We start from the raw sequence: 21,397 nt of genomic DNA on the forward strand, positions 1-21,397 counted from the left end.
ACAGTGTGTTGCTCTCACTAATGTTAGAGAGCTGCCCAGTCTGAGGTCTACCAAGTGCTTCCAAGTAATTCACTCATCCAGGCATCCCAAAGACCCAGGGTGTGGAAGCCTCCCGTGGGGGACAGGCAGTGATAGCCAGGGGGGACCTCAGCAGCAGCAGCAGCAGCAGCGAAGTGATGTTTCCATCTCTTCCTCTTTCTCTCTCTTCAACCCCAAATCTGGGAAGTCAATAGAGTGAGGAGAACAAATCCCATAATATCCACCATTCCCCATCAAAGATTCTTGATCATGACTCAGGCCTACAGATTGGGAAGAGCAAAAATTTTTAATTAGAAGTGAAATTTAAATTTTGACTTAAACTCAGTGAAATTTGTCAATATAATTGAAAATACCATGTTCATACATCCATCTTGATCTCAAGATCCCATTACCAATGACGGAGAGAGGGAGTTTCAGGATCACTGATGGAAGTAACGTAGTTTCTTTAGGTTTACAAGGGTGTCAGGTAAATATTCAGTGGAGTTTTTAATAGGACTGCCTCTTCCTTCTGGAGATATTCCCCCTCCTTATTTCTGATAGGATGTCTGAGCTTAGGCCAAAGTTGACATACCTTCTTCATGGTAAGAGGAGTCTCTGATCTACATTCCATTGCACTGTCTTCATTTTACAGGAGAAAGCAGAGTTTAGGAAGCCTGCCAGGGGGAGCAAAGGTTGGTACCTGTGAATGAAAGAGCACCAGGTGGATGGGTAGGCAATTGAGATTTCTTCTTAGAAAAATGAGGAGCAACGCTGACAAGGTTGGGAGGCCAAAGTGTCACTTGACATCCTTGCCAGGACACTCTCAGGACACAATTGAATCTCTTTTATCCGAAAGATGAAAATTCCAGTCAAGGATCTAGGACTTCACAAGGTTCAAAGTAGGATTGGTCTTTTTGTTTCATTCATAATTTTTCATTCATTTATTGCATGTCATTTGGTGTGTTCTAGGCTCTAGGGATAAAGAACACAAGCAAGACAGGGAGTCTTTGCACTTAAGGAATTTTCGTTCCTAAAAGGGAAGGGAGATATTAAAAGCTAATTACACAATCCACGCCTTAGTTATTAGCTTTTTGATAATGGCTCTGATGGAGAAGTTTAGGACCCCATAGGACTACAAAACAAGGACATGGCCTGGTTTGATGGGTCAGATAATCCTTTTTGAAGAAATGGCATTTGAACTAAACTGTAAAAACTAGGCATGGAATTTAGCCAAGGGAAAGGGAAGAGTTTCAAGAATGTTCCAGGCTAGAGGTGTGATATTCTTATTAAGACAGAGCATGGCTGAGCCACAGACTTGAGCAAGAGCTGGGATGACTGGGCAGCAGTGATATCAGCTATACAAGATGTTAGTTTAAATAGATACTGAATTTGGTCCTTTTTGCACCATGAAGCAACGTGTGCAGGGGATGCCCATGACCTAACTGGAGTTTACTGGTAGAATCCAGGAATTGGAAGAGGTAGCTGTCTTTGGCATACTTTCAACACGTAATAGAAAAACCCAACTGCTAACAGTACTAAAAACTGGGGTTAGCAATTTTTTTCCTGTAAAAGACCAGATAGGAAACATTTTTAGATTTTGCAGCTATATTTTCTCTGTGGCACTATAAACTCTGTCAGTGTTATGTGAAAGGGGCTAGACATAGATAGCAAATAAGTAGGGTTGTGTTTCAATAAAACCAGCTATTGTCCCATAGGCTGTAACTGGCATAAATCATAAGGATATTTAAGGTTTACTTTGCAAGAGGTCGAGCGGTGGCTGGTTTCAATGTTATCTCTGCAACATCTTGGGAAGTGAGGGAACTGGAGAATTATTTCCAAGGTTTTCCTTAAGAGCGAACAAAACCAAGACACCTGATATCTTTGGGGCTCTATTTTAGAATCAAATGCAAGTTTATTAAATCAATTGTCAAAGGAACACATATCAGTGAAAAAATTCATTGAGAAATTTCCTGATGGGGCAAAGACAAAGATTTTTAAGTGCTAAATGAGGAATGCTTCAGGGTGGTTAGGCTAATTGAGGCTTAAAAATTAGTATTCAGGACAGAGCGGAATAAATCTATACATCTGCATGATTTGTTAAGACCAGTCTCATTGCTCATTGGCCAGCAGAGTCTGCAGTTAGGTCCCTTTGCTGGAGTGCCTCCAAGTTCAAGGTCCTTTCTGTAGTATTGCTGCTCAGACCAGTGGGATGAAACACTTAGGCAAGTTTTGGTGCCTTTTAGGCAAGCGCTGATGCAAGTGGAAATTCTACCCTTTACAGTCCAAGGTGGCTTGTTCAAAGGACACTCCTTATTGAAAGGGCAACATCCTGGCACGAAGGAGGGCAGAGCCAGAAGAGCTTCTCCACATAATACTCGCTCTTGTATCTAGAAAAGATCTTTTCCAGAAGCCTCCTGTCCACTACTGGGGTCTTTTCCTGGTTTCCCTTTGACTTAAACAAGGCCACGCACTCTCCTTTGTACCTATCGCTGGCAAAGAACTGAGGAAGGTCATAGCTCTACCCTGGACTACCTGTTTGAACAAAACTGGAGATCTGTTAGCAAGGAGGAAGAGCCAAGCCCGTTGAGAAGGCCACTAACTGTGTTCTCTGGTAGTCACCACTGGCTTTCCTTTCTTCACAGAAAATGCACAGACAACTGGATATAGGCACCACTGAGGGAGCTGTGGCCAGAGCTAAGAGCAGTCTGCAAGAAGAGAGCAGCCACTGAAAATTGGCTGGGTGGCCAGACTGCAGCTTCCATAGTGCTGGCTGCTAATGAGAACAATCATATGGTATCTACTTGGGGATTCGGGTTTTGGATTTCATTAACGTGCTTAACTGGGAACACCCTCCATGCAATCCCTCTCCCTTAGGGGCTCCCAGAACCAATCTAAGGGAAAAGCTTGAGGACAGGAAACTCCAGTTTATCTATAAAACAAACATGACTTAAATAACCAACCATAGGTTATTGGATTTCTTCTATTTATACTGTACTTTTATGAGAAACTGGCAACGTATATACACACATGCCAACGTCAGGGATTTAGTAAGAGAAGCCATTTGCAGCTTGTGTTATAATTAAAATCATGCTAATTCAGCCCAATCCTTAAACACCTACTCTGCCTCTGACTGAATTGTGCATTAATGATATAATTATAACCTGGAGGCATTGCAGGACATGGGAGAAAGAATGAATTCTTCTTTTCAAGTTTTATGTTAATTGCATGTTACTGTTGTCTAATTTTTTGTCATGGGAAGGCAACGAAGAATGATGGAAAAAAACGTGGATATTTATACTTGGCAGACTTGGGTTTAAATCCCAGGTCTTCCCTTGTATAACTGTCTGCCTCAATCTCCTCATCTGTTGGAAATTCTTTTTGTATTCTCAAAGGCAGTAAGAATGCATAGACAGATTAATCAGAGACTTAGTTTGTGTTTTAAATTAGTATTCTCTCATTAAATTATAATTTCAAAACTTGAGTTCTTCTCTAAGCTTTTAAGTTCAGTTTCAAATCTTATTAATCCATTTGGAAGTCCGGAAAATTTTAACAATCATCATTATGGAGGCCTATGACTAATATTTGGTTTCATTTATAAACTTAGTTAATTAAACATTTTCAAATATTTTAAAGTACATTTCTACATTTACTATACTTGATTCCTTTCTTTAGGATTTTAGTGTCTGAAATAAAACAAATAAATAAACTTTTTTTGAGTATTGAAAATTAAAAATCTAATAAATTAAACTTATAAATGTGGGAATGCATTTCTTTTACTTGTTCTAATCTGATACATAAATTTAGTAAAACTTTAATTAAAACCATAGATTCAACTAATTTAATTGATTATTTGATTACATAATTTAAGATGGAGTTCTAAGACTATTATTCTTTTGGCCAAGTTCATGTAAATGTTAAGAATGTGTAACACTTGTACAGATTTCTCTTCCTCTCCTTCTCTCTCTTTCTCCCCTGCTCTTTGTGGTGTCAGGGATTGAACCTAGGGTCTTGTATATGCTAACCAAGCATTCTAACATTGAGCTATACCCCAACCCTTGAGATTCCTTAGTGTGAAATATTGTTATTGAATATTTTTATACTTATCTATATACATATCACTGTAAGTCACTGAGTTATTTTTGATTAAGAGACCTGGAGTTGCAGTCACTTACAGGGACTTCTCTTGGACTTCCACTTAGAAACCTACAGTATCTTCCTTTTTGAGTTTGCTTGTATGTTACTAAGTCCAGGAAGCTGACTAGATTCTTGTTTTTGACTGCTTGGATGTGCTAAGCTTTATATTTGCAGATCAATTTCCAGAGGGGGCTATTATATAGCCTTTGTCCCTGGAGTTTAGACACATTTCATTCTGTATACTCTTAAGAAGCCTGTAACTCCTGTCCTGCCAGTCTCTTGGTTGGGATTGGCATTCCCTTGGCACTTAAGATCTGTAAGAGTATCCACACTTATAGGCTTCTTCTGAGTCCCCAGAGTCAAATGGCACTTGTTATTGACATACATTCATTGAATACTGGAGATCAAAATGATAACTGACTGAATGTCAAATCCTCTTTTTTTTTTTTTTTAATTTATTTTTTAGTTTTCGGCGGACACAACATCTTTGTCTGTATGTGGTGCTGAGGATCAAACCCGGGCTGCATGCATGCCAGGTGAGTGCGCTACCACTTGAGCCACATACCCAGCCCAATGTCAAATACCTCTTGAGGCTTCACTTGTAATCACAATGTATGAGATCAGTGGATGAACAATATGCACATTTGAATTTATAATACCTACCTTACAACATTGTCATGAGAATTGGCATGAATTAATGTAAAGCAATGTGTCAGCAATGGTGCATTATAGGCACTCAATCAGCTACTGTGATTACTACTGTTTTTACAACCCATTGATCCTAATTTATTTTTCAATAACTCACCATCCTTATTTCTTCACTTTCCACCCCTTGGCTAGCTTAAATTTCACAGTTAATCATGATATTATCACACCCTTGCCTAAACCCTCAGTTCTATTGCCCCTTCCTTTCTTCATCATACTACTATGGCAAAACTGCTACCTGTGTGATCCCATCTCTCCAACTGCTCTCCACCCATCCTACTAGGAACATGGGTCTTCCATTAAATTCTTGTTTACTCACTTTAATGCTGCCAGGCAATCATAATATATTTTCATAATTCATTCACTTTCATTCTCCTCAACAGCTATTTTGTCCCTTTGTATCTCTCCTTAAAAGGCTGATGAGCTTTCTTCTAATGTCACTGAGAAAATAGAAGTACTTAGAAGATAACCTGCACATACGCCCATCTCCATATAAACCCATGTCCCTACATCTGTTCCCACTTCTGGATGATTCCAGAGCAAAGATCAACTCCTCTACTTGTCTTTTTGTGTATGTGTGTGTGTGGTGCTGGGGACTAGAACCAGGTCCTTGTTGAATGCAAGGCAAGCACTCTACAACTAAGCTATATCCCCAGCCCAACTCCTCTACTTATATGCTATTTCTTTTTGTCTATTTGAAGACTAATCCGACAATCTCCTCTCTCTCATTATCAAAATTTTCTTCTTAATCAGATCTTTCCAATTTATCCCACAAAATTTCTATTAGCTTTGTTTTAATATCTTCTTTCTATTTCATATCTTGCTTAATAAGTTCCATATTTTTTTTTACAAAAAATGAGTTGTCTCCATTCTTTTTCCCATTCTTTTTCCTGACATTTTACAAATGTGGCACATTATAGTTGTACACAATGATCTCCCATTCTCTCTTGATCATATTCCAATCAAGCTCTTGACACACCATTTATGGAGGCCACTAATGACTTCTCAACTGCTCATAGTTGAATCTCAGATCTCACCTAACTTGACCTATCAGCAGAACTTAACACTTTGAAGTCCTTTCTTCATCCCTTGTTATGGATTTCTTTCCTTCTTTCTCTCCCATTGACAGCTTTTCCCAGACTACAGTATGGTTGCCTCTCTTCTCCCTGGGCTCGTAACAATCAGTGAAGGAAGTCCTTAGACCTGTGCCTACTCTCCACACCTCCCCGTTGGTGCTATTGTTGCTTTGAATGATTTCAAATATTATCTACACCAATGACCCCAAATTGATGTCTCCATAATTAATCTCTAGTCCACTCAACATTTCTACCTGGAAATCTTATGGGCCTCCCCAAGTGAACACTGTCAAAACCGAGGTCGTGGGCTTCCCAACCAAACTTGCTCTGCCTGCAGTCTTCTCCATTTCAGTAAGTAGCAACCACGTTCTTCCATTTTACTCAGGGCAACAACCATCTTTGACTCCATTTTTTTCTTCAAACTTGCTTTGGTTTGAATATTTATGTCCTGTCAAAACTCAAGTTGAAACTTATGCAACCAATGCAGCAATATCAAGAGTTGGATTTTTTAGGAGGTGATTTTGTTAACATCACCCTTACGGGTGGGATTAATGCCTCATAAAATGGTTGGAGGGAACAAGTTAGGCCCTTCTGGCCTGCCATATTTTCCTCCATGTGAAGCACGGCAGAATTTATCACCTCGGGAGGGAATCTATAACATTCATCACCTCTGGGGACACTGCAAAAAGGCATTATCTTGGAAGCAGAGAGTAGCCCTCCTGAGATACTGAACCTGCTGCCATGCTGATCTTAGGCATCCAACTCCAGAGCGATAAGAAATAAATTTCTATTCTTTAGAAATTATTTTGTCTCAGGTATTTTGTTATAGTAGCAGAAATGGGCTAAGACACAACTCACATCTGATACATGAGCAAATTCTATCAGTATGAAAAATACATCTAGAATTCAATCAGTTCTTACCGCCTCCACTGCAACTAACCTGATTCAAGCAATTCCACTTTCTCACTGAATTTATAGCAATAACCTCCTTATTGTTCTCCTGGTTCCTATCTTGACCCCACCTCATCCCACTCTCAACTCAACAACCAACTATAGTGTTTTTAAAAATTTTACTCAATGTGCTATATGTCTTTGAATGACTTCACATCTCATTTAGAAAAAGTTCTTCCAATGATACATAAGACTACATGGTGTTGAATGTCCTTCCCTTCCTGGAGCTCCTTCTACTATAGTTTTCCTCATTCATTTGACTCTAAAATGCCAACTAGACTCCCACCTTATGGTCTTTCCATTTACCACCATTACCACCTTGTGGAGTGCTCTTCTTTTTTTTTTTAATTGATTTTATTTTTTAAATACAGTGGAATGCATTACAATTCTTATTAACATATAGAGCACAATTTTTCATATCTCTGTATATAAAGTATATTCACACCAATTCATGTCTTCATACATGTACTTTGGATAATGATATTTATCACATTCCACCATCATTTCTAACCCCCTGCCCCCTCTCTTCCCCTCCCACCCCTCTGCCCTATCTAGAGTTCCTCTATTCCTCCCATGCTCCCCCTCCTACCCATTATGGGTCAGTCACCTAATATCAGAGAGAACATTCTGCATTTATTTTTTGGGATTGGCTAACTTCACTTAGCATTATTTTCTCCAAAGCCATCCATTTACTTGCAAATGCCATGATTTTATTCTCTTTTATTGCTGAGTAATATTCCATTGTGTATATATGCCACTTTTTTTATCCATTCATCTACTGAGGGACATCTAGGTTGGTTTCACAGTTTAGCAATTGTGAATTGTGCTGTTATAAACATTGATGTGGCTGAGTCCCTATAGTATGCTGTTTTTAAGTCCTTTGGGTATAGACCAAGGAGTGGGATAGCGGGGTCAAATGGTGGTTCCATTCCAAGTTCTCCAAGGAATCTCCATACTGCTTTCCAATATTGGCTGCACCAATTTGTAGTCCCACCAGCAATGTATGAGTGTGCCTTTTTCCCTACATCCTCGCCAACATTTATTGTTGTTTGTCTTCATAATAGCTGCTATTCTGACTGGAGTACGATGATATCTTCAAGTGGTTTTGACTTGCATTTCTCTAATTGTGAGAGATGATGAACATTTTTTCATATATTTGTTAATTGATTGTATGTTCTCTTCTGAGAATTGTCTGTTCATGTCTTTGGCCCATTTATTGATGGGGTTATTTATTTTTTTGGTGTTTAGCTTTTTGAATTCTTTATATACCCTAGTGATTAGTGCTCTATCTGATGTGTGAGGGGTAAAAATTTGCTCCCAAGATGTAGGCTCTCTATTCACCTCACAGATTGTTTCTTTTGCTGAGAAGAAACTTTTTAGTTTGAGTCCATCCCATTTATTGATTCTTGGTTTTAATTCTTGTGCTATAGGAGTCTTATTAAGGAAATTGGGGCCTAATCCCACATGATGAAGATTAGGGCCTACTTTTTCTTCTATTAGACACAGGGTCTCTGGTTTAATTCCTAGGTCCTTGATCCACTTTGAGGTGAGTTTTGTGCATGGTGAGAGATAGGGGTTTAATTTCATTTTGTTGCATATGGATTTCCAGTTTTCCAAGCACCATTTGTTGAAGAGACTATCTTTTCTCCAATGCATGTTTTTGGTGCCTTTGTCTATTATAAGATAGTTGTAATTTTGTGGGTTAGTCTCTGTGTCCTCTATTCTGTACCATTGGTCTACCAGTCTGTTTTGGTGCCAATACCATGCTGTTTTTGTTGCTATTGCTCTATAGTATAGTTTCAGTTCTGGTAATAGTGATGCCACCCACTTCCCTCTTCCTGCTAAGGACTGCTTTAGCTATTCTGGGTGTTTTTTTTCCAGATGAATTTCATGATTGATTTTTCTTTTTTTCTATGAGGAATGCCATTGAGATTTTAATTAGAATTGCATTAAATCTTTTGGAGTGCTCTTCTTAAGATATCCATACTTTTCACTTCCCCGCTCCTGTCAGGTCTTTGATCATTGTCACTGTTGTCCACTGAGACAAGATGGGCTATGTTGTGCTGTAGTAATAAGGAACCCCCCAAATCTCAGTAGTTTAGAGCAAGTCCTAATATATGTAGATTTTGCTTTTGTTTCATGTCCTTCTCCCTCCAGGTTCCAAGCTGACAGAACAGCTACTAATGGAAAATTGCCATGGCAGACAGGAAAATAGAGCATGATGAAGCATATAGTAGCCCTTAAAGCAAAGCAGAATATATCACTCCTGTGCACATTTTATCAGACAAACCAAGTCAATGGGCATCTCTAAATGCAATTTAGCAAGATAATAAAATCCTATCATGTGCTCAGAAGAAGAATCAGAAAAATTGATGAGGAGTACTATAATATTAATGGTTACTATGACCACCATCTAGCTGGGGCCCTCCTCAGCCATGCTATCAAAATTTGCAGGCTTTCTTGACCACTTTGCCATCCTCTATTCCCTTAACCCATTATATTTATTTCTTTAGAATATATCACTCTCTACACATACTATCTATATATTCATATTTATCACTTATTTATCTTGTTTACTTTATATAATCTCCCACTAGAATCCTAACTCCAAGGGATCAGTGAATTTTGCCTCTTTAATTCAATGCTGTGTTCCTAGCTCCTAGAACAGAAACTGCTATATTGAAGCTCTACATAAAAAATCTGTTGAATAAATGAATGGATGACAAGAAAGATAATATTCATGTAAATCTTGGATGATTTTCAGTTGATCTGGCTTGGGATTTGGCTGGAGTTAGGGGGTTAGTACTAGTCATTCATTCAACAAATTTGAGTGTGTACCTAATTTCTGTGAGGCTGCATGCATCAAGGCAAACATCCCCATCCTCAAACACGCCAGACACATGGAACATTGTTTTATATTATTTCTGCCAATGGAAGAGCAGGAAGTGCTTGACTTTTATGGGGGCAAAGTTTTAATCTTCCATATTCAGCTAAGATCTAGCTGAAATCAACATTTTTCTGGAAGGTCCCATGTGTGACAATTTCTCCTTCCTGATCTGTTGCAGTTTCATCACATGCTGTGCCACTATCAACCAAAATTTATGTCAATGATGAAGTTCTCAGCATCTTAATTTGGAAAGTTTTCATCAGCTAGGGGCCAGCCTCTTTGGGTCATTTTTTTTTAAGGTAGACACAAATGTTTATGTGGTGCTGAGGATTGAACCCAGTGCCCCATGCATGCTAGGTGAGCACTCTATCACTGAGCCACAACCCCAGCCCCTACATCATGGTCTTTTTTAATGAATCAAATAAGGCATCTCTCATTTGTGATTTAATAATCTCTTAACAGACTCTGCCTTCCTCAAAAGATTATTATGTAATTCATTTTCACACAGGGATAATTCCACTCCACATTGAAGGTAGACATTCTATAGTGAGGGGTATGGACATTCACCGTTTGAAGGCAGATCATAAACAGCCTGTAGAAATGAAGTTAAAATGTAAATATCAAACCCAAGGCTGGTTGGCTTTCTCCTTTAGACATATGATTTCTGAGTCAATTATTTCCACCTAGATGTTTTTTTTTTTCCACACCATAACCAGGTGTGAAAAATATTTTAGGTAGCAATAGGTACGTTTGCATATGATGCACATGTAATCCCAATCCACCAGTGTTGCTGTCTCCAGCTCTGTTCCTGCTCCTGGTATTATCCTATGCATTGGTTACACAGAAGTTCTCACTCTTTTCTAACATGCCAGCAGGATTCACTGTTGGCTGACTGCTCCTTAGCCTCTTGCTCTTTTTTATCCTTTCTAAAACAGCCATGCATTTTCTTCATTTAGGCATTTGTATATCACCTTCTTCAGGGGGCCCCATGAAGCTCTGGAGTGTAGGTTTTGATTAGTCTATGACCAACATAGAACGTATATCCCCTTTGTGAGTGATTTGTCTTTAGGCATGGGTATATGATCACCCTTATCAATACGAAGTAAAGGGAAGCCAGCTAAGGAGTTTTATGGAAAATTTCCTGAATAATAAAGCAAACACAAAAGAGACAGGGGTTCACTTCTTTTCTGCTTCTGAACAGGCCTAAAGGAAGAGAAGATACCAAGAAATCTCAGCATCACATGGTCACAAGAGCTATCACACATTTGAGATGGTAGAGCAGAAAGATGAGGAACTTGGCATCCTGAGAAGGTAATTGTGCCCCTGGATTAAGCAATTATAAATATGATTTATGTTTTTAACTTATGTATCAGGCACTGTTATAAGCATCTAATATATGTTAACATGTTGGATTCTCACAGCTATTATATGAGGTGGGTGTTACTTTGCAAACTAAAGCAGAGAGAGAGTTTAATGACCATGGACATTTTTCTTACCTACATGTTTGTTTTCTCAGCTTTTTATTATAGAAAATTTAAAGTATAGACTAAAGTGGAGAATAATGTAGTGAATCCCCATGTGCCCATCAGTCATTCAGTTTAAATAATTAGCAATTTATGGCCAGTCTTGCCTCATTTATGCCCCTGTCTATTTACTTTTTCCTCTGCCCCACATTATTTTGAAGCAAATCCCAGACCTCATATTATTTCATTCTGGAATACTTCATGCATGACAAAAACTTAAAGTTACTTTTATCTGAGTATTCTGTTAGAACCAAAACCAGTCACTAAATATTAATGACCTTTTCCTCATAAAACATGAAAATATAGAAAAGCTGATGATAAAATATGAAAATTACCTATAATTTTATTTCTTAGAAATAGCAACTGCCATGGACTAAATATTTATGCCCACCCCCCCAAAATATTTTTATGTTGAAATCTAGTCCCCAATGCGATGGCATTGGAGGTGGGGCTTTGGTAAGTGATTAGGCCATGAATGCAATTAGTGTCTGAATTAAAGTGGTCCCAGGGAGCTCTCTTCTCCTCTTCCTCCTCCTCCTCCTCCTCTTCTTCTCCTCCCTCTTCTTTCTCCTCTGTCTCCTTCTCCTCCTCCTCCTCCTTCTTCCTTCTCCTCCTCCTTCTTCTTTGCTCCTTCTCCCTCCTCTTCCTCCTCTTCTGCCATATGAAGTTACAATGAGAAGATGGAGGTTTATCAACCAGGAAGTGCACCTTTATCAGACACCCATTTGCTGGCACTTTAATGGTGGACTTGCCAGCCTCCTGTACCATGAGAAACGCATTTCTGTTGTTTATATGCCACCCAGCCTGTGGTATTCTGTGACAGCATCCCGAATTGAAGAAGGCAGCAACAAATAAGAGTAGCACACTTCCTTTCAATGTGTTGTATGTTAGTTTTGAATACGAGATAGTATTGTTGTGCTTATTATGACACCAGCATTTTCTATTTTCTATGAAGCCTTCACGGCCTTTAGAGCAGGGCTCACTCTATCTTTCCTTCTTTTGAACTTCAGTGTGTCCTTGAAGTCCTACCTTCAGTGTCATTGCTCTGCTTCATCTGTGTTCCTTTTGCATCCTGTTCAACACCTCCAGTATGATACTTTAATAGCATATGACGCTTATCTGTTTATCTACATCCCTGACTAGATCAAATCAGCCTGAGGCAGGGGCTGTTTTTGTTGTTGTTTTTTTTTTTTTATCTCTGGTGCTTATATCGTGTTATAGTTTGGATGTGAGGTTGCTGCAGTCTGGCTGGGCACAAAATAACCAAGCCACCACGAGGCACTTGTAGGTTCAAGCAGGAACTACTTTATTGCCCGAACTCTCACCCGCACTCCACAAGCGCTTCCCGAGAACTCTCTCACCCTCCACCGGGCTCTTCGAGAACTCAACGGGAACTCAACGGGAACTCCGGAGGCAGCAGAAGCCGCCCTATTGCCGGAGCCACCGTATTGCCGGACAGCAGGGGTCTATATACAACTGAATACACAGCCTGTTTCAATCCAGCATCATCCAGTCACAGCAATTATACACAGCTTAACTTAATTATCATCATCCTAATGGCTCGTCACCTCTCAACCACTCCTTCTGGCAAAATGCTAGGCGCCATCCTGACTCAGCCGTGGCTCTCAACATGAGGTATCCTCCAAAAGCTCATGTGTGAACACTGAAAGATTTAAAGAAGAAATGATTTGGTTATGAGAGCCTTAAACCATTCAGTGAATCAATCCTGATGGGATTAACTGAGTGGTGATTGAAGGTGGGTAGGGTATGGCTGGAGGAGGCAGTCATTGGGGATGTGCCTTTGGGGTATATATTTTGTATCTAGTGAGTAGAGTCTCTCTCTGCTTCCTGCTCATCATGTAATCCACTTCCCTCTGCCAGGAAGTTCTGCCTCACTTTGAGTCCCAGGAATGGAGTCAGCTGTCTATGGATTGAGATCTCTAAAACCATGAACCCACAAATAAACTTCCCTTCTCTAAAATTGTGCTGGTTGTGTCTTTTAGCCTACAGTGGCAAAAAGCTGCCTAAAATATATTGTTATAAAAACCAATCTGGAAAAACTCATTATTGTAGTCTGACATGGAACACAGAAGTGTCTGTGTCTTGCAGTGTTCCTGTTTCATGGATCCAGTGGAGAAATAGTCCTCTGGTCCCAGGGACAGGTAAAAAACATCTTGTTCCTGAAAAGCAGGTGTGCCTTTCCCATTGGAATTTACCATTGAGAGTCAGAATTCAGGGTATAGTGGAGCATTTTAAGCAATCATGTTGGAATGCATCTCCACTAGCAGGTGCTATGCAGTGTGAGGCCCTTAAAGGATCCCACTAAATTATTTTGGCCCACAAGAGACTCTGCATTTGGACTTCTGCCATATGTGACTATTGACTACCAAGGAAGGACCAACCTCAATACTTACATAGAATTTTGCCTCCCCCTTCCATACCTATTTTTAAGGTCCAGAAAGATGGGAGAAGAAAAGGGAAACCAGTAGAGGAAGAAGAAAGGTGAAGGAGAAAAGAACTCCTTCCACAGTGGACAAGAAGGCTCCTGAGTTAGGAGGAAGAGAGTTAAGTAGGACATGAGTTTGGAGCTTTCAACTAGATCAATTGTATTATATTAGGTATTTTTATATCTGAAAATTACCATAAAGATTTACCTAAACTGTCACTCAGGGAAGAAAGTAAAATTCACCAGAGCTTTTTCAGGGGAAATCACTGGAAGAAATATATTCTCTGTTTGAACTCTACTGAGTTTAGACCTTTCTTTTTTTTTCCCCTTTTTTTTCTTTTTTTTTATTGGTTGTTCAAAACATTACAAAGTCTTGACATATCATATTTCATACATTAGATTCAAGTGGGTTATGAACTCCCATTTTTACCCCAAATACAGATTGCAGGATCACATCGGTTACACATGCATATTTTTACATACTGCCATACTAGTAACTGTTGTATTCTGCTACCTTTCCTATCCTCTACTATCCCCCTCCCCTCCCCTCCTATCTTCTCTCTCTACCCCATCTACTGTAATTCATTTCTCTCCTTGTTTATTTTCCCCTTCCCCTCACAACCTCTTATATGTAATTTTGTATAACAATGAGGGTCTCCTTCCATTTCCATGCAATTTCTCTTTTCTCTCCCTTTCCCTCCCACCTCATGTCTCTGTTTAATGTTAGTGTTTTCCTCCTGCTCTTCCTCCCTGCTCTGTTCTTAGTTGCTCTCATTATATCAAAGAAGACATTTGTCATTTGTTTTTTAGGGATTGGCTAGCTTCACTTAGCATAATCTGCTCTAATGCCATCCATTTCCCTGCAAATTCCATGATTTTGTCATTTTTTAGTGCAGAGTAATACTCCATTGTGTATAAATGCCACATTTTTAAAATCCATTCATCTATTGAAGGGCATCTGGGTTGGTTCCATAGTCTAGCTATTGTGAATTGTGCTGCTATGAACATCGATGTGGCAGTATCCCTGTAGTACGCTCTTTTAAGGTCTTCAGGGAATAGTCCGAGAAGGGCAATAGCTGGGTCAAATGGTGGTTCCATTCCCAGCTTTCCCAGGAATCTCCATACTGCTTTCCAAATTGGCCACACCAATTTGCAGTCCCACCAGCAATGTACAAGAGTACCTTTTTCCCCACATCCTCGCCAGCACTTGTTGTTTGACTTACTCACTCCAGTAAGATTGGCTGCCAATCTTACTGGAGTGAGATGGTATCTTAGGGTGGTTTTGATTTGCATTTCTCTGACTGCTAGAGATGGTGAGCATTTTTTCATGTACTTGTTGATTGATTGTATGTCCTCCTCTGAGAAGTGTCTGTTCAGGTCCTTGTTAACTCAAAATGGATCAAGGAGCTTGATATCAAATCAGAGACTCTGCATCTGATAGAAGAAAAAGTTGGCTCCGATCTACATATTGTGGGGTTGGGCTCCAAATTCCTTAATAGGACACCCATAGCACAAGAGTTAATAACAAGAATCAACAAATGGGACTTACTCAAACTAAGAAGTTTTTTCTCAGCAAAAGAAACAATAAGAGAGGTAAATAGGGAGCCTACATCATGGGAACAAATCTTTACTCCTCACACTTCAGATAGACCTTTCAATAAGCTGGCTAAACACCAAAAAGAAAAAAAGAGAAAAAGCAAAACAAAGATTCCCAACTTGCCTGATATTCCTAGTACTCTCCTATTCCCTGTCCTAATTTGCCTGTGGCCCTCTACCTTATGGAAAAAGGTTTTTTGTTTTGTTTTGTTTTTTTTAGGATTTTAATATTTATTTTTTAGTTTTCGGCGGACACAACATTTTTGTTTGTATGTGGTGCTGAGGATGGAACCCAGGCCGCACGCATGCCAGGCGAGTGCGCTACTGCTTGAGCCACATCCCCAGCCTGAGAAACGGTTTATGAAAAAAGGAAAGGAGAGAAAGTTTGAATGGGTTAGACAGAGTAGCGGCAGGAGGATGGTTGGCAGGAAATTAGCAATCTAGACTAGATCTAGTCTCAGGAAACCCCAGTGACACTGGAGGCCAAGGACATATCATCATTACCATATTGGGGCCACTCAGTCAAATGCTCCAGGACATTGGAGAGCTAAAGTTCTCACCATACTTGATGGTCCCCATTTGGGTAGTGAGCTCAATAAAAGTAACACTCCTCCTTTTTTTCTGTGCCTATATTCACTTCTTCCCAGGACAGTTGGAAAAATTAACTGGTACATTAAACTGGGTATAGGTCAATTCCTTGCTCCTTCCTTCTGTGAGCAAGCTTGCCCAAAGCCACAGACTCTATCTTTCCTTGCCATAAGTGACAGGGGAAACTGACTCCACTGCGGGGGGCGGGGGGGGACCGACTCCACTGGGGGAACTGGCAATGGGGGTCTATGACCCCGGGACTTGGTGGCCAACCCAGCCTGATTCAAATGGTAAGAGGTGCGCTAGCTCACAGATAAAAAACATGTCCTTCAACCTCGCTCTTCTCAGTAATGTAGGTGATATTTTGGTTTTGTTCCATCTTAGTACTTTATTTCTCCATGGGTTCAGAAATTGTGTAGAGGAAAGGATTAACATGAGTGAACCCTCTCAACACAGACAAGAGATCATCAATGTGGTTGATCAGGATGAGAATGTGCTCTACATAACAGAAGCAATAGTCAGAGGATGAGAAGTGGAGAGATGTCTGGGAAAAGGCACAAATGATGCATGAGCCATTCCAACCCCAGCATGGAACTTCTAGAGAGATGCAAAGAAGAAGGTTTAAATGTGCCTTGTGGCAGGTGAGGACTAGTGATAGAGTATATTTAGGAGCAAACTCTTAAAGTGAGTTAACCCCAGCTCCATTCACACAGGGAGGATTCAGTCTGCAATAATCAACAAATATTTGAAGACTTCCTGGTAGGTAAATAATACTACGTGGTGTTTTATAGGGCTTACGGGAGAGGCAGTCCAACACCCAATAAGTTTATAGTCTAATATAATTTAAGGAAATGTCAACTTTTCTTCCTGCCATGGAAACCACATTTTCCTCAGAGGTTTCCACTCAAATTCTTTCCAATTTTACCCTCCTTGCTTTATTGATTCTGTAGCCTGGTGAAGAAGGTAAGAAACTAAACTTGCTTAAAGGAATCAACCAATAAGATCCAATGGAACCACTCAAATCCTGTTGAAGGGCTGAAAGTTCTCAAGCATACAGGATTTTTGAAGATACTCACAAAACAATTTAAAGAAATAGAGATATGCATCACTATTCCTAACATATTTTCCCTGTAAGGTTAGAAAAGCCTGAATTCAGCACAATTCTTGTCCTAAATAAGTGTTTCATAATGATATTTATTCAAGTTCTTGTTATAACATAGCTAACAAGGGCCAGATTGGTTGTGGTCGAATTATATTTGCCGTTTTGTGGGCTACATATTTGTAAATAGGCCAGATTGTGGTCTTAATTGGGGCCATTTGGGGGGTTTGGGGTGGTTCAACAAGGTCACTCCAACTCACTTCTGTGGTTCTTCATTAGTCATTTTGTGTGCCAAAGTGTAGCAAGCATGAAAGGCCAGATAGCATATTTGCTTTGGGAAAACTAGCAGGCTTCCAAAGCATGCAATGCTGTAGATGACTCAAGGTGTCAAAAATGATTTTCCTCAAACTTGCTGTAGTTCTCCTCTCTTCTCAGAAGGAGGTTGTCAGGGTAGGTCAGCAGGGAGGAAGGAGAACAAGCTTTGGAGGCAGGCAGTGCAACTCTGCCACTTACTTGCTATATAACTTTAGGTAAGCTCCAGCTATGGCTTGGATCTGTACCCCAAAAGTTGTATGTTGGATCTTAATCCCCAATGCAGCAGTATGAGAGTAGGGGTCTTTAGAAGGTGATTAAGCCAGGAGGCTTCTGCCATCAAGAATGGATTAGAGCTGCTATCACTGGAGTGGTTCAGTTATTGAAGTAGTTTCCCCATAAAAGGAGGAGTTGGCTTTATGCTCTCTTGCCCTTCTGCCTTCCACTGTGGGATATTGCAACAAGAATGCCCTTGTCAGATGCCAGCCAGCACCTTGATATTGGACTTCCCAGCACCAAGAACCATGAGAAATAAATTTCTTTTCTTTGTAAATTATCCAGTCTGTGATAATTCTGTTAGAGCAACATGAAATGGACTAAAACATTTCATTAAATTTTCTGGGTTTCAGGTTTTTTATCAGCAAAACGGGTCAAGAAGACTTCAACCATGGGCTAATGCTAGCATTAATGAGATTTCGTATCTAAAGACTTAAGGCATATGAAGCACAAAAAATGGTGGCAAAATAACTTTGATATCAGAGACAAATAATAGACCAGTTAGAGTAATTTGCTCAGTAAAGGCAAAAGGAAATGAGCACTTCAGAAAAGTATGTAGTTTTGAAACTATAATGTTCATCAAGAAAGGAAATCAGGAAGGGATTAATTGAATGAGAGCATGCATTATAAATTCCAACTTTATGCTGAGTGCCATCAGGATTTATGAAGCCCAAATAGAGATGGCTTCTTCCATCAATGTGCACTTGATCCAGTTGGAAATGCGAGTTCTCTATATACATGAATATAAAACAGTTTGTTGGCAATAAATGAGTAACAAAAGTATTGTCTGCCACATAGCTGATCCTCTATAAATATATGGCAAGTGAATGAATAAAGCCTATCTTAATCAAATAATAGATTGTGTGGATTCAAAACTTTCCACACAATGATTGGAGGCATATGAATCTAGGTAGACTCTGCCCAGACAAACAATTTAATTGGTGAAAATTATAAATGATAATCTTTTAAATCTCTGAAAAATGATCCTAAGGGCATGCAGCAAATGAAGAAAGATTCACTCAAGAAAATCTATTAATTCTTGGTAAGAGCAGAAAGAGTCTGTGGCATTTGAGCCAGAATCCAGCCTCTTACTCTTTTTTCACTTTTCATGTTACACAACACTCTACTCCAGTTTTATAAAGGCAAAGAAGCCGTGGTTACCTTGCCCTTCAGCCCCATCTCACGGGGGAGGAGGAAGCTGCCATTTCTTATCTGCCCATGTTGCAGAAGCACTATTCTAGGTGGACATCATCAAAAGGATTGAGTTCCCCAACCCCCATTTCTGACTAAGATGCTCATGTGCATAGACTGAGCACAATGGAGCTCTATTGCTGCCACCCTAACTGGCCCATAGGATAGAGTTGAGAAGTTTGTAAGAGTCAAGGATGTCCCTGTCATAAAAGAAATTCCCTGTGCCTGTGCAAAGGCATAGGGGTTTAGCCTAGGACAAAGGAAGGTCTTAAGGACAGAAGAGTTCCACCATTCTGCCTGAAGGGATTGTTTTCATTTAGAACAGGATGGAGAACTCCATACATAAGCGATCTTTGAAACTATTGAGATTTTTTTTCGTTTTCTTTTTCTTTTATCGGTTGCTCAAAACATTACAATGATCTTGACATATCATATATCATACATTTGATTCAAATGGGGTATGAATTCTTATTTTTACCACGTGGACAGATTGCAGGATCATATTGGTTATACAGCAATGTTTATATGGAAAAGAATTAAAAGGAGAAGAGTAGTGTCATTATACAAGAAAAATGGCAGAACAGAAATTTAGTAAAAGGAATCAGAGGAAAAGACAACCAAGAAGAGTCTTCCTGTGGTCACAGTCAATTTAGGGTTCAGGAAGAATGGATGTGCCTATATGCCTGGCTGTGCCTACTCAGGTGCAATCAGAACAGGAGGTGGGGGCAACAGAAAGTATCCCCCCCGAGATGCACGCAGAGCTATGAGCATAGAGAAGATGTCCATTAGCATAAAGGGTTTAAGCACAACATCCTACTAAACACTGAGCAATGAACTACTCTGACTTAGCAGTGACTTTTAGGAAGCCAGGTTTAAAACCAAAATCACATTCAGCCCTGGTGACATAGAAGACTGTGTGAATGCCCAAGGTTGCACCCCTCTCAGGAGTGACATAATAGGAAACTCAGCCTGCAGTCCTTCCCTGAATGTATGTGTGTGTGGTTGGGGGAGGGGCGGTGGGGTGCGGGGGGAGTAAACCACCTGAATTGTGTAGAAGCCTCCTAATCATTCATTAGTTAAATGGTAAAAAGTCAAAACTAGTTAAGGAGGTTAAGCACAGCTTTTGTTGGATAAGTGGTTATGCTAACCCAGGGGTGACCCTGAGCAGTTAGACTAAATGATGAAAACAAAGAGGGGACAAAACTCTGAGCAGGGGCATCAGAGGCTGCACACTTGAGTGGAAACAGACTTTGTAAAATCAGTTCAATCAAATCACTAAGCAAACTAAATAACAAACAGGCAAACAATAACCCTTAGGAGGACTGGTTATTATAGTTGTTAGTCTATGTTATCTAAAATGCCCAGTTTTCAATTGAGAATTACAAGACATTCAAAAAAACAGGGGAAAAAGCAATAGAAACGCATTTTATGGGGCCCCTATGATGGACTTGTAAAAGACTTTAAAAATGCTATTATAAACAGTCCTAGAGTTAGAGGGGAGTATAGGGAGGGGATGGCTATGGAGATAGGAAGGATAATAGAATAAATCGAACATTATTACCCTGTGTGCATATATGATTACATGAGTGATGTAACTCTACATCATGTACAACCAGAAGAATGACAAGTTCTACTCCATTTATAGATGATGTGTCTAAATGCATTCTATTGTAATGTATAACTAGTTAGAACAAATTTTAAAAATGGAAAAAAAAAGTCCTACAAGAAAACAGGAGAATATGACTGGGTTAGTTGTAATTTTTTAAAAATAGCACCAAAAGCACAAGCAGCAGAAGAATCAATAGAGAAGTTAAACTACACCAACATTTAAAACTTTTGTGCTGTGAACACTATCACAAAAGTGAAAAAACAACCCCCAGAATGGGTGACAATATTTACAAATCAAAAAGCTGATACGGGGTTTTGGGGATATAGCTTAGTGCTAGAGTGTTTGTTCAGTATGCTTAAGGCTCTGGATTCCATCCTGAGCACTCCCAAAAATAAAACGAAAAGTTGATAAGAGACCTATATCCAAAATACATAAAAAACTCATTTACCTCTATAGTAAAAAGACAACCCAATATTTAACATGGGCAAAGGATTAGAACAGACAGTTCACCATAGAAAATAAGCAAATGGTCAACAAGCACATATAAAAACACACAACATAATTAGTCATTGGAGAAATGTAAATCAAATCAGAATGATATATTACATCACTAACAGGGTTATAATAAAAAGCGTTGGAGAGTATAAAGAGAAACTGGAAGCCTCATACATTGCTGGTAGGAATGTAAAATGGTGCAGTTGCTTTGGAAAACATTTTGGCATTTGTCTGATTTATCATATGGTCCAGCAATTTTGCTCCAAGTTATATATTCCAAAGTACATGAAAACATATGTCCATGCAAAAACTTGTATGGATGCTCATGGCGTCATTATTCATAATAACTCAAAGTGGGAAAAACCTAAATGTCCATCAACCGATGAATGATAAATAAAACATGAAGTATCTTTACAATGGAATGTTAGTTATAATACCTAAAATAGAGTCACATGCTACAACACGGCTAACTCTTAAAAACGTTACATTGC

The sequence above is a fragment of the Callospermophilus lateralis genome, chromosome 7, assembly GCF_048772815.1.
Source record: "Callospermophilus lateralis isolate mCalLat2 chromosome 7, mCalLat2.hap1, whole genome shotgun sequence".
In the NCBI taxonomy this organism is placed as follows: domain Eukaryota; kingdom Metazoa; phylum Chordata; class Mammalia; order Rodentia; family Sciuridae; genus Callospermophilus; species Callospermophilus lateralis.